We start from the raw sequence: 6,623 nt of genomic DNA, 5'->3' as shown, positions 1-6,623 counted from the left end.
GCACCCAGAACATTTGTATTGAGTTTCCGTACAGGAATACAGTCCAGGCTAATCTTGTACTGCACAGACACTTGAATTCTGAATACTTTTTTTTAAACAGGTCTATGTCCGTGTGTGTGTGTCCGTGTGCAGTATTATTTAGAATATAGTCTGAGACCCATTTCTGTACATACATTTAGTATTATGTGTGCAGAGATTACTCCCCTACTACATCTGAGCTGCGTCATTTTTTAAAACAGATTAACAAAAAAGTGGTCGAAAGGTTTGTTACTAGGGCAGAGTTATTGAACTTAAAAAAAAAGAGATTAGTTTCCATAACATGTTAGGATTTTTGTTAGGTATTTAGTTTCCATAACATGTTAGGTATAGATTTCATAATTATTGCTGAATTTTGTGTCTTTCATTCCATTAGTTTAGATTTCAAGTCATTGTTCAAGAAAATACAAAAGTATTTTTAAGTAAACGATTGTTCCTAGTCAAGTGGAACTACATTCTGCGTGTTATGTAAATGCAGTGAAATACTTGACAACGTGTACCATCCATATAACGTTGTGAGCATGGGCCTAGCCAGTGGGGGGGGGGACGGAATTAAGTGACTGATTTTTGCTTTCATTTTGTTTATTTAAGGTTAGATTTTAATACTAAATCATCACTTACCACAGCACAGCCGAGGGGGTTTTAAGTTAAAAACCCACTACCAGGAGGGTTTTGAGTTTAAATCCCCCTACCAGGGGGTTTTGAGATTTAAAAAACCCCTATCAGGGCGTTTTGAGATACAAATCCCTCTACCAGGGGGTTTTGAGTTTAAAACCCCCTACCAGGGGCTTTGAGTTTAAAACCCCCTACAGGGGGTTTTGAGTTTTAAACCCCCTACCAGAGGTTTTTACAGTTAAATCCCCCTCTTCTATAAAACAAAACAAAAAAAAAATGAAAACAACAATCCCCAAATTCCAACAGCACAGTTAAGGAAGATTTTGACTTTAAGACCCCCTCCAAAATTTACGATAAACCCCCTCTTCAATATAAAAAAAGCAAATTACACACTCAAAATTCTATGAGCGTAGTCAAAGGGGTTTTGAGTTTACCCCCCCCCCCCTCCAGATGGCTTTTTCTTTAAAGTTTAAAACCCCACCAGATGATTTTGAGTTTAAAATTCCCCTACAGAGCGTTTAGAGTTGAAAACCTCCCTCTTCAATATTATTTTAAAGCAAACTACAGTCACCAAATTCTATGATCGTAGCTAAATGGGGTTTTGAATTTAAAAAAACACAAAAAACTCCAGAGATTTTTTAGTTTAAAACCCCTCAACAGATGATTTTCACTATAAAACTTTCCTTTTCGATATAAAATCTAAAGCGAAATACAGGCATGTAATTCCAAGAGCGTAGTAATGAGAGGTTAAAAATTTCTACCAGTGGCCTGGGATCCATTAATAAAGTGTGAATAGTCTTCTGCTGAAATTGAAAAACACTAAATGTGGCTCAACAAAGATGGCTAAGACAGATATTAGGAGTCAGTTATAGAGATCGGGTCTAAATCTAAGAAATCATATGGCAAACTGGGAGTCGGCCCCTTAGTAAGGTTATGACAGAGCGTCGCATGAGGTTTTGCGGGACATGTTCTCCGACAAAATGAATTACGGAAAATGCGCCGAACGGCGCGAGAGGGTCTAAGTCAGTAAGAATAGCACATTAGGTTTTTGAAATCAAACTTTTTAATAGCAAGATAATGCACTGTAGATACCTCAGAATATGCATTTTGTTGGCTTTCAATACCAGAAATAGTGCTCGGCGGCGGGACTTCGAGCTCCCCCAGACCCCTTTGCTAGCAAGGGCGGGGAGTCTACAAGTTTTCCACTAATTCCAGGAAGAATCTATTGTGTTTTCATGTAGTGTTTTAATGTAGTGTAGGAAGAATCTATTCTAGGGCATAATAAACTTCTTCCGAAAGGGTCAGAATGTAATAAAGATTAATTAACCCCCCCCGCCCCGAAAAAATTCCTGGCTACGCCCATGGTTGGGAGTTAATGTAGTGTTGTAATGTAGTGTTTTAATGTTGTGTTTTAATGTAGTGTTTTGATTTAGTGTTTTCATTTAGTGTTATTGATGTAGTGTTTTAAAGTAGTGTTTTGATGCGGTTATTTGATTTAGTGTTATTGATGTAGTGTTTTCATGCAGTGTTTTCATGTAGTTCTGTAGTGAATAATGTAGTGCTTTAATGTAGTGTTTTAATGTAGTGTTTTAATGTAGTGTTTTCATGTAGTGTTTTAATGTAGTGTTTTCATGTAGTGTTTTAATGCAGTGTTTTAATGTAGTGCTTTAATGTAGTGTTTTAATGTAGTGTTTTCATGTAGTGTTTTAATGCAGTGTTTTCATGTAGTGCTTTAATGTAGTGTTTTAATGTAGTGTTTTCATGTAGTGTTTTAATGTAGTGCTTTAATGTAGTGTTTTAATTTAGTGTTTTAATGTAGTGCTTTAATGTAGTGTTTTAATGTAGTGTTTTCATGTAGTGTTTTAATGTAGTGTAATAATGTAGTGCTTTAATGTAGTGCTTTAATGTAGTGTTTTCATGTAGTGTAATAATGTAGTGTAATAATGTAGTGTTTTAATGTAGTGTAATAATGTAGTGTTTTAATGTAGTGTTTTAATGTAGTGTAATAATGTAGTGTTTTCATGTAGTGTTTTCATGTAGTGTAATAATGTAGTGTTTTAATGTAGTGTTTTAATGTAGTGTAATAATGTAGTGCTTTAATGTAGTGCTTTAATGTAGTGTATTAATGTAGTGTAATAGTTTAGTGCTTTAATGTAGTGTTTTCATGTAGTGTTTTAATGTAGTGTTACAATGCATATGTACTGTGTTTTTGTTTGAGAATATTAGGTCGCTCTGACTTGTTCATCGTCAGGTTTATTTCAGTAATCATTCTCTCTAAGTCACATAAACACACTGAGGTAAATACAAACGACACAGTTCTTCCCTAACCAAGAAGTTTAACACGCATTTGTAACCGTCTGCCCTCTCTCAGACGAAGTTAAGGGTCACAAAATGTAACTTCACTGAATAGCCCAGACTGGCATGACGCCAACTTATCACAGCTTTTCTTATATATAGTGGTAGGCCTGGTGGTAACTTCGAAGAGTTTCATTTTTAAGTAAATATTTTAGCACATTTGAGATCTACATGACTTTTGAAAGGCTTAATGAAAGTACTTATTTTAATTTTATTTAAACGGCACCAGAAAGGGTTCGGTAGACCTCAATCTTCTGAGAAATCAAACGGATTATTTACCAAGCAGAAAGCTAGTGAACCTATTATAAAACAGATAACAAGCATGGAAAATATACACTTGAAATTCTTGTCATGTTCCACAAGGGAAAAATGTATGATCCAAATTTAAATCCATTTTATGTAAATATCCTTTTAAACATTAAAGTTTTTATTAATTAACCCTTTAGACGCGTGTGGTAGTTTAGCCTCTAAAACACTAGGATTGTAATTCCATTTTGTGTGCGCTCATTGTAAAAAAGATCCGCACTTTAAGGGTTAAATGCTCTTTTAATTATGCTAAAAACGTTTCAGAAATAAAAATTAAAAGATCATAAAAGCTTAAAGTAAAAGATACAATTTTACAGATACAGCTACAGGCGTGAAGTGAAGTTTCTATATAGCACTATTCCTATTTTACAAGTGTATCATCTTAAAGGGGAAAATACAGTTTTAAAAAGGTTCACACACTAATGTAATTATTCTAGTATTTAACTTTCTTTTGCTTACAATTAAAATATTATTACAAAAATAGTTTTTTTTTTAATTCCCGTTTACTTCTCAATTGTTTTTTGTTTTTTTTTCAATAGAATTCTATTACTCTGCATTTAATATATGGATATTATTATTAGGTCTATAAACCAATTATGTAACTTTATTTTTGAGACCAAATAACATGAAAATTAATATTTGGATTATTGCAGAGATAGATCTGGGTCAGTTATTAAATTCGAGGAAGCCTTGTCCATTACAATTTCATTATTAAATTTGTCTAGAAAACATAAATCTTCCTTTTACCTTTAACAATCATTATGGTTCCACCAATGTTTTTTGTTTTAAATAGTCTTTGGTCATTACACCGTTTCTCTGGAATAGACACTGAATGTATTATAGTATACTAGTCAATTAGTTATACATAAAATATGTATAAAAATTTTAAGTTTTACAATTTGAAGGTTCATATATGATTCGAACCCCCGCCTAAAATAGACTGGAGCATGTGCACTACGACTTAGCTCGACGGGCCACGCTCCATTTACATCCAATTCATATTGAAATCTTAACAGATTCTTTTGGCAGCCTTCAGTAACAAAACGACACAAATCGATACATTTGAAAATCAGAAGCTTTGCAGGGTCCGTCAAAATGCTGAAAGTTACTCAATAGTGAATGGTTTCTGTTTTTTTCTCCAAGTCCTGGGCTTATTCGTAAAGGTCGTGGAAGTTTTTTTAGTGCTTTTAGGTGGTTAGTCCAGTTAGACAAACAACGCTAATGAATCATTCTAAAGCTTTTTGATGTAAGCCTTTAGGGGTTTCCTAAGAGGAAAGAAGAGAATGAAATGGAGTGAACTAGGAAAGGCTACTCATCTAGAAGTTTGAATTTGTCACTGCTCACTGCGTTCTTATAGAAAGTCTCTCAGGTGCCCAGTCATTCAAGTTAATCGGTTCAAACATGGAGTAGTTTTATCAACAAGCCGCATCACGCTATGCTTATACTTGGTACAGTAAAGAAACAGAAGCGTTCAGGTCATAACATTCTCACTTTATTTCTATGGATAGATAGACATTTATCATATTTTGTTTTTCTGAATTGTAACTCTATAAGTCAAACTTTTATATGTTGCTGCCACATTGTTCCACTAGACTTATCATTTACAAAAATATGCCGTATCAATGTACACACACAAACACATATTATATAGCTGTGACAAGTCAAAAACTCGCTGTCAGAGTCACTCAAATTTATCACAGCATTAATTATTATTTATCTTTATTTATTTATTTTATTTTAATTATTTCCCCATCCTACCCCTAAATTCTTCACCCGCCCCACCTTTTCCCCTCCAGGCTAGACTTAGTTGACCACCTTGGAGATAGCGAAGGCGCGTCCTTTCATTTATCTGCCCTTGATCGGGGAAAGGTAAACACACAATCTCTTTTGTCTTACCCGCCGGATGTCTGAAGGACGGTCGCGGTTGACACCACCTTGGTTGGAATGCAAGCCAATCTTTCCCCCCCCCTTTTCTCCCACGTCTCTCCTTGATCTAGGAGATCAATAGAGTTAACACACCGCGTGATACTCCAAGGTGCGACTCTTGTCGGACTTCACCCACGTGTAAGATAATTCTTAGCCTAGGACATTTCCTTTTTCCGCCCACATTTGCCAGGCCTATATAAAGTAGATCCAAATAAAGCCAGACTCTCTTTCATTTCTCATTCTATCGCTGAGCAATCGAGTCTGGACTACTTCATTTATTCTCCCTCCTAGAGGAATACCTGGTGGTAAGCCGAACTTAATCACAAGTTCCATCTTAAGTACTTTTGTGCTATTTCCACTGGATATCATCATGTGTAGTTTATTATTTCATTTATATTTAATTAGTGCATTGTGTATTTCTCACTGTCGTAAGTAGAAAACATGAACATGGCTAATGTATATTTTATGTATTGCATTAATCTATTAATGCTACGTTGCTCAATTGATCATTGATGCAACCATGTATATATTTGTACACCTTATTTTATTTCCTTTATCTCGGTTGACCGCCTTGATAATTTTACTAGCGCACTAATACTGCGTCTAGAAAAGAGTTATGAATTATCTCCCCTTTACTCATTTTACTCTAATGAGAGTTGCGCCGCTTGAACGGACACCCTCTCCATTCAAGCGCGCTCCATTGTTCTCGACCCACGGTCATGTGTAAACAAACCGTCTTGGTCGCTGACCACCGCCCAACTCACCCCCCCTCTCTTTCTCTGTCCACCTGTGTTGTTTATTTGAGATTATTATTTCCCCTTTTATGTACATTTCTATATTGCTGCTATCTGCCATCTATTTTCCAAATCTCATTTGTCATCATCTCCTCATTGCGCTCTAAAGCAATTTCACCAATCTGACGGATGCACCTCAGTCGAGGGCATCGATAAGATGCATGAGAGACATGTCCTAACTTGTCTTTATTTATCCGCAGCCTCCCTCAGGTGTCTGCCTATTAACCTGCCTATGTATGTGCTTAGTGCTATTCGGCATTGCACTTGCCTACTGAGATCTACTCAACTCTACTACTTGGCGCTATCGGCCTTGCCCGCCTATTCGACAGCCCACAAGAACTGAATCACCGGCGTCACTCTATCCGCTAGAGCGCCACCTCCAGCTGCAGAACCTCAAGCCAGGACACAGCCAGCTGCGACATCAACAGGACAACCAGCTAAGTCAGAGGACAAAGTGACATACTCTCTTATTAGGTGCAAGAGTGATGATTAAATCTAGTATTATTTAGAGATAGATGCAAACCCTCCCCCTCTTTATTATTATCTGTAAATATTTATGTAAATAAATATTCTTCATTTTTAACTTTTGTA

Source organism: Biomphalaria glabrata, chromosome 3, assembly GCF_947242115.1.
Source record: "Biomphalaria glabrata chromosome 3, xgBioGlab47.1, whole genome shotgun sequence".
In the NCBI taxonomy this organism is placed as follows: domain Eukaryota; kingdom Metazoa; phylum Mollusca; class Gastropoda; family Planorbidae; genus Biomphalaria; species Biomphalaria glabrata.
Note: the sequence above shows the minus strand (reverse complement) of the source record.